Below are 8,281 nucleotides of genomic sequence, written 5' to 3' on the forward strand. Positions count from 1 at the left end.
TATTAGACTGTTGAATAGAACAGGGTCACCCACTTAATTTTGGGAGTATTTTGGTCTCTTAGAAGAAACCACCTCCCAAAATTTTAAAGAATGAAAAGCATATATAAGGGTAAACAGAATGAAGGGATGGAATATGGTTATAAAGATGAAAAATATTTTTAAGTTTCTATAAAAGGAGTTGATAAGGATAAATTGGTTGGGAGAATAAAGAAAAAGAAATTGGAGGCAATTTGCTCAGGCTGGAGACTATAACAAAGCCTTGTGCTAGATTTAGGGTGTATTTTGATCTATTAGAACTTGTAACCCATATTATTTTTAGAAGAAAAAAACCTATGTATAAACAAAAAATAAAGTTAGATACAATGAAGGATAAAATATGATTTTAATAATGAAGGTTCCAAATTTTTTTTACTTACGAAAGGTATTGTTAAGAGAAACTAGTTAAAAACATTAAAAGAGGAGGGGGTAAAAGTTAAAAAAAATTAGCAGAAATAAAATTTAAAAACTTACTAAGTTTGCAAGACTAAAGAATCGTGGGGAGAAAAACATGAATTCTCTGATTTGCTTCCTCCTTCTCTGGAATTCTGCTGTTCTCTTGGTATATGAACTTGGTCTTTGCTGGATTTCTTGTTGACCTTCTGGGGGAGGGGCATATTATAGTGATTCTCAAGTGTCTTTGCCCAAGGTGGAAGTGCACTGCCTTTATCAGGGGCAAGGTTAAGTTATCCGCTCGGGTTCACTGTCCCTGAATGCTTTCTGTAGAGTTCCAGAGGTCAGGAATGAAAATGGTGGCCTCCCAATCTCTGGCCCAGAGGAGCCGAGAGTTTGGGGCACTACTCCTCAGTGCACCCTCAGAGAAAAGAGCTCAATCACTCCCATCTCCCTGGCCTCCAACCTGTGACCAAACTTCTCTGTCTCTGGCACACGGTCCTGCCTGGAGTCTCTGAACCTCGCCAATCCCTGAGTTTTTCCAGGGGGGTCTCCCTGGATCTTGTGGGGTCCCTGCTCACAGAGCAGTATCCTGTGCCACAGATCACAATAAGGTAACCCCGAGCAGAGAGCTCGCTCCTTGACTCCATCTCTGTAGCTGGCTTCCCCACTCTAATACCTATGAGCTCTGCAACACTCAGATAGCCCCCATCCTTCTGTGAGCCCGAGGGACCTGAGGCCCGGCTCTGCTGGCGTGGGCTTCACCCTGGCTTAGCCTCTGGAGCGATGTCACTCAATGGAGCAGACTTTTAAAAGTTCTGATTTTGTGCTCCATTGCTCTGCCGCTAGCCGGGAGCCAGCTCAGCTCCTCCCCTGCGGTCTATCTCCCCATCGCTTTGGAGTCACTTTTCCACTGGTCCTACCTTTCAGAAAGTGGTCAATTTTCTGTTTCTAGAATTGCTGCTCTTCTTCTATTTGGTCTCCTGTTGGATTTGTAGGTGTTTGGGATGGTTTGATAAGCTATCTTTCTGATCTCTTGCTATCTGATGTTGTCTTAGCCTGCTACTTTTTTGCCATCTTGACTCCTCCCTGGTTTGCCCTTTTTTTTTTTTTTCCCCATGTATTACTTTTAAAGAACTCCTTTGTGTTGGTGAAACAAAAACTTGCTTTTTTCCTTCCACACTCATTAGAGTCATTTTAACCATAAATATTATGTACTTTAATTTTAAGGAAATGAAATAACTATATTGTTTCTTCTGATTACAAAACAACACTTACCCATTATGAAAATATGAAATACAACAGAACTTTATAAAGTTTGCTGACTGAAGAGGCTGTGGGGGCTCAGAGAGGGTCATTAGAGGCCTTGGTCTCAGACAGAAAAGGGTTCACATTCCAGACATATCCCTGCCTTACTGAATGACTCGGGGCAAGGGACTTAACTTGGCTGAGCCTCCATTTTTCCAGTGGAGCAGACTTTTAAAAGTTCTGATTTTGTGCTCCATTGCTCTGCCGCTAGCCGGGAGAAAATGGGCATGATGACACTCTCCCTCAGAGTGATTTTATGAGAATTTTTGTGAGACAAGCCACATAAAACTCTAGCACCTTGTCTGGCACAGGGGAGCTCTAGATGAAATCATTGTTATTACTATGCTTGAGAAGTTCCCAACAGGGACGGAGGACTCTCCCTCATGACAGGGACCATGTGCATGTGTTTGCTTTTCAAAAGCCCTACTTTTTTTTTTTTTTTTTTTTCATTTCTTTTAATACAGAGAGCGGTGAGGTCCTGGCATGTCTTTACAAAGAGAAATGCAAGTTGTCCTCACTCGGGGGTGTGGAAAATACAGTAGAAGAATTGCAGCTGATGATGAATCAGCCTTTAATTAGTTGGGGGGCTAGGGCCCAGTGAAGACCAGGCCTGTACTCCCTTCTCTCCATGGTAAATAAAATCCAGCCAGGACCAAGGAGCCCACCAAGGATCTTGAAAACACTTGGCCTGTTTTGCCATTTCTTTCCAGCAGATGGCAGTGAAAGATGTTCTCACCAATTACTCTGCCCACCTGCCTTGCTGATCAATAGAAACTGCATTTAATCACTTTGCATCTATAAGAGGATCCCCCATCCCGCCCCCCCCCCCATGACCGTGATTAGACTTATGCCAGTACATAATGCCAATCCCCATTTGGGATGGATCTGAGAATTGGAAATAAAAGTCATTATATCACAGGACTCTGCCTTTGGCTGTGACCACTGGACAGGGTTTTATATGGCTCTGAGAGCAGTGCCCTCCTGTAAAGTGGATTGTGTGCTTTTGCCAAGATGTGTGATTTCAGAGGGCTGGTGGATGGACTCTGATGTCCTCTGTGGTCTAGTGGCAAAGAATATCGACCAACGCTCATTGACACTGCATGTGGCTGATGGGAGAGGGCGGGGAGAGGAGAGCGACACAGAGCGTGTGCTTTGCATTAGGTACCCCTGGGTCCCTGCACAGTCTAGCCACGGGGCCTGATGGGGCTGCCGTGTGTACGTCGGTCCCCAGCGGTATTTGGGATATACTTGTACTGAAAGATTACTGCTTGTTTCACTGAAATTCAAATTTCATTGGGCATCCTGCATTTTTTATTTGCTAAATCTGGCAACCCCAGGCCGTGAGCAAATTTCTCAAATTCTCTGAGCCTTAGTTTCCCCGATGTAAAGTGGATCGACTGTAAAATCAGCCACAGTGTTAAAGTGAAATTTGTACAACACCTGGATTCCAGAGCTGGACATAAAATGAGCTGTTCAGGAGATGGTACTTACTACTGTTAGTTCCCAAACAGATGTGTTTGTTCATTTCAGCTATATTGTCACAGGTGATAATAGAGGTAACATTAAGTTCTACGATTATACCCTGTCCATTGTTACCTGGTAAAGCAACGTCAGACTGAGCTCCATAATGATCCTGTCATCTTCCAAGGCCCTAACAGCTCCCCCCACCGAAAAATCAAACTATCCTCCAGACTGCACTCTAAAAGGTGAACTTTTGATTGTAAAGTAACTTGTTAATGAATCTAGGGCACCTGGGTGGCTCAGTGGGTTAATCCTCTGCCTTCAGCTCAGGTTGTGATCCCAGGATCCTGGGATCAAGCCGGGTATCAGGCTCACTGCTCAGCAGGCAGCCAACCTCCTGGTCTCCCTCTGCCTGCCTCTTTGCCTACTTGTGACCTCTCTCTCTCTCTCTGTGTCAAATAAATCTCAAAAATCTTAAATAAATAAATAAATAATAAAAATGAATGGTAAAATAAATTAAAAAGTAAAATTAATAAAATAAAAGAAAATAAATAATTTGCAAATAAAATATTAAAAATTATTAAAATTAATAATAAAACTAATGATAAAATAAATAAATTGATAATTGCCCAGGTTACATTTCAAAGCAGAATTTTCAGGACACCCGACTGGTTCAGTGTGTTAACTCAGGTCATGAGGCCGGCGTCCTGGAATGGAATTCCGCATTGGGCTTGCTGCTCAAAGGGGAGTCTGCTTCTCCCTCTGCCTCGGTCCCTCCCCCATACTTGTGCTCTCCATCTCTCTCTCACCAATACGTAAATAAAATCTTTAAAAATTTTTTAAGGCAGAATTTTAGAAATAACCTCTAAAAAGACGAGCTGCCCGGATGGCTCATGCGGTGGAGTGTGTGATGCTTGGTCCCAGGGTTGTGAGTTTGAGTCCCCCCTGGGTGTAGAGATGGAATCAGGCATGAGAAATAACCTCTAAAAACAAAGGATTTTGTCATTTTTCTGTACGGATAGATAAAAATCTATATCCACATATAAAAATATGTGAGCCATGTTATGTTGGGACTCCCATTACTGAACAATTGGAAAGCATGTTCAAATACAGAAGATCTTTGGTCAAAGCAAACTGTTGGACTATTACCGATGGGATTACAGTTCAGGATTTCAGAAACCCATCTCCCAGGCTTCCATATGGGGTGGGGGGTTGTCCTGCTACTCCATGGCCACAGACTATCCAAGAGCACAGCTGGCTCCTGGCCTGGGGGGAATCGTTTTCAGCAGCAAAACGCCAGGGAAAGAAATTCTCTTCCCAGGCCAAGCTTTCAGCCTCCTGAGTCCCCAGCAGCATGTCTGTGGCCTCAGGAAGTGTCATTGCTTGAAGTTTCTCTGTGTGCCCCTGGTGTGGGTTCGGCCGTGAGCAGATGAAAGCTCTGGCAGTAGGCCAGCCCTGGACACAGGGAACGGTAGATGCCACCCACTCGTGCAAGCAGGTACAAGGTCCCACCAAACTGCTATGCAGATGAGGAAGAGACTGACTAGGACACAGCGGGGGTGACCTGCCCACTGGGGACCTGACGTGCAGCCAGGAGGAAGGGCAGGATCTAGATGGCCTCACTGTATCCCTGGGTCGCTGCTCCTCCCCTCTTTCCTATCTGCCCTGTGTCTCTGTGTGTGCGTGTGCATGCATGTGTGTGTGTGTGTATGTGTGTGTTGTCAGTCCCCCCGTTCCTCTCCCCTCCCACCTCCTTCTGCAGTGCTGTCCCTTCTCTGCTTCTCTGTCTGCTTGCTGCCCCATCTTTCCCAACTACCTGCCACTGTGTCCACAGCAGTCAGCATCATCTCTCAGCCCCCAGGCCACCTTTCTTGCATGCTCAGGCCAGCACCATTAAAGCCCAAGCCGTACTTCCTGGGAGAGTGGCAAAAGGGGGCCCTGTGAGGGACAGGGGTACACCCCGCCTATGGGCCACACTGCAAATGTAGCTGTCGGGGTCCGGGCCAGGCAGGGTACAGGGAATGGGCCCCACTCAGGCTCCAGTCCCAGTGTGGGGACTGCTCAGCACCTTCTCCCCCTTCCCACCCTTCTCCAGCAAGTTCTAAGACCTATACAGAAGAGGGACAGTCAGTGCCTGAGTTCTAGCCAGGCCTGCAAACCTCTAGGACCCAGCTCTCAGCATGGACTCAGGGTGGCATCAGCCTACCAGCTGAGTGACCTGCGACAGGCAGTGAATCATCTGCGTGTCTCAGCGTCCCCAACTATGGAACAGGGAAGAGAAGACTCTCTCCTTTTTAAAGTGCCTCTGAGGACTGGATAGGGATGAACAGACATGAAGAACTTGGCACAGCAGTTGCCGCAGTCAGTGGCGAGAATTCAGTTCTGAGTGGCAGCAGCAGCGAGAGAGAAAAGCCCAGAGAGCACCAGGATCGCAGCTGTAGCTGACCGGGGGGCTTATCACCCATTGCTGTGTGGACCCACACATGCCAGGGGACCGCTGGGGTCTCTGTGAGAGGGTATTACCAGAAACAATTGCCCTTTGGGTTTCAGTGGGTGCTTGTGGGGACTGTCCAAGGAGACCACACCGGGTGCTGTCAGAAAGTAAAGAAAGTTCTGTGAATGGAATCCAGTCCGTGGCATCTTCAGCTGTAAATGTAACCCCAGACATGGGTGTGCCAAGTGTACACGAAGAGCATGGCAAGGGCAGGCCAAGGGCACTGGAACAAGAATGGTGGACAAAAGGCAAGATGGAATGCCCACTTGGACCTTCACCCTGTTGCTGGATTAATCAAAATGGTTTCCCCTAAAGGTCTTCAGAGTGTCTCCTAGAGGCCAGCGTTGCACAACATGTGAGCCCACCGTCCAAGATGTCACCCAGAAACAAAGGGCCTGACACCCAGAGAAGGAGGCAATGGGGGCACTTGCCAAGGGAAGAGAGGATGTGTGCAGCCCTGCCATGCCCAGCTGACGGGTCCGCAGAGGCGCGGCTATGGGACCAGCTCTTGTCCCTTAGTGCTTGGGGCCCAGCCAGGGGAGATGGCTGGCACCCACTGCACCCCCATTCCCCTTCCTCAGTTCAGCCTTCAAGCCCAAGAGATCTGTTCCCATCCCGAAGGTTGGGAATGAGAGGTTCGACCCCTCCACGGCGCCTTTGCAGGCCTGATTCTTGCACTGGGTGGCAACCCAACAGAAGCTGTGCGCATGCACAGGGGTTCCTGCACGCGCGCTCACTCCTCAGGTTCCAGGTTCCAAAGCTGTGTCCTGGCAACAAGCCCCACATTGTGCTCTAGGCCTTCGGCCACGACTTGGCAGCTGAAGGAGAGCGCTGCAAGCCTAGTTCGCTATCCCCAGCATCTGGGTTTACCAGACTGCTCTATGGGCACCTCCTTGAACAGGCCATGCCCCTCCCCACAGCCCCGGGCTCTGCGGGATCCGCACCTGCCAGGAGGGCTTGTCCGCCCCCACCGGGCTCCCTGTCGCCGCAGACAACTCTTGGCGCCCAGGGCTCGCCCAGCGGTCCACGCCCCTGGGTCCACTCACAGGCGGTCCTCCAAGTACCCTGCAAGTTGGCAACCGCGCTCAGTCCTAGCAGCTTGGAGAAGGTACTCCATGATCCTGGCGACCCCGCGCTTTCTTCTGGGGCTCCTCACCTCCTCCTGCAGGTGGGGCTGCCGGCTGAAGGTGATGCTATCGGCTGCTGGATCACAGGTGTCCTGCCACCACCGCTGCGAGTCCATCATGGACACGGTCACCCCCTGTGTGCTGCAGAAGCAGGTCGTCACCGGGCTGCGGCCCTCAGCACCCAGGAATGTCCACGGAGTCTCCAGAGGGGAGAGGATGTGCAGAGACCCCAGAGAGAGCGGCAAAGGGAGGGCCCAGATAGAGACTCACAGAAAGGACCCTAAAGGTGCTGGGGCCCCACAGGGAGCATTTAGGCCCGTGGGGGTCCACGGAGGGCTCTCTTCTTTTGTGCCCAGGCCTGGGCCTCTGCTGAGAGCCGTCCCCCGGAAAAAGAGCTCAAAAGACCCATACAATAAGAAGTCCCCCAGCTCCCATAGGAGCTCCTGCCCCACTCGAAATGCCATTACCAGTTCTTACAGTTCCACCAGGGGCTGCTACCCGGTGCAGAGGAGGAGGGGTCTGGCCACAAGTCGGGCCCCGCGGCCCCCGAGGTCCCCCAAAAAAGTCAGCCAAGAGAGACCTTTGTGTCCTGCCGGAGTGCCTGCACTTTGCCAGAAGAACCACCAGCTGAAAAAGGCTGCCGATACCACCACAGGGCAGAAGGCAGCGCAGAGGAACTATTCATCCCCAGCTGACTGTTCCAGGCCCCGAAAACGCAAGTTTCCTCTGCTGCCACACAGCCGAGGGGAGCCTCTGAGGCTGCCATCACCCCCTGAGCCGGGGTTTCGAGTGACTGCTGAGGACCTGGAACGGGAAAAAAGAGCTGCTCTCCAGCGCATCCAAGATGCTCTTCGAGGGGACACAGAGGCCACCTGCAGCTGTGGCTCAACTAGCCCACCCAGTGCCTTGGCCCTGCCTGCTGCAGTGGCTGCTCCCCTGCCAGCCTCTGACTCCCAGGTCACCTCTTTGGACTTCTCCTGTTTTTCCCAGCCTCTCCTCTTGGGGTCTCACCCTGGCTGCAGTGGGAGCAACTTTGCATCTACCCAGGTCCTCTTGATGCAGTCCTGGGACAAGGCCTCAGTCACAGTCCCCACAGGGCTGCCTGCGCTGCCTGTGGGGAGTGGCCACCCGCGATCTACTGCCCAGGCCCCATTCGGGGCTGTTGGTGGGCAGTGGCCCGGAGCCAGCCCCCTTCACAGCTCTCCCCGACATGGACAGCCGGCAGCTCAGGCTCCAAACCCTCTCCCGTCCCTGAGCACAGCAGTAGTCCAGCTGTCCTTGGGTAGTGACACCCAGGCAGGTTATGCGGTTCCCTTACCCGCATCTGCCTCCCAGGGCACCCGTGCCAGTGCCCAGCCAGGTTCGGCTACCTCTCTTGCTGTACTCGCCCCTGGTGCAGCCGCTGCCCCTGGCTTGACAGCTGTCACCCAGCTGCCCGGTGCCGTGTCCCATGCTGGGCCCA

The sequence above is a fragment of the Mustela nivalis genome (assembly GCF_964662115.1).
Source record: "Mustela nivalis genome assembly, chromosome: 17".
NCBI classification, from domain to species: Eukaryota; Metazoa; Chordata; class Mammalia; order Carnivora; family Mustelidae; genus Mustela; species Mustela nivalis.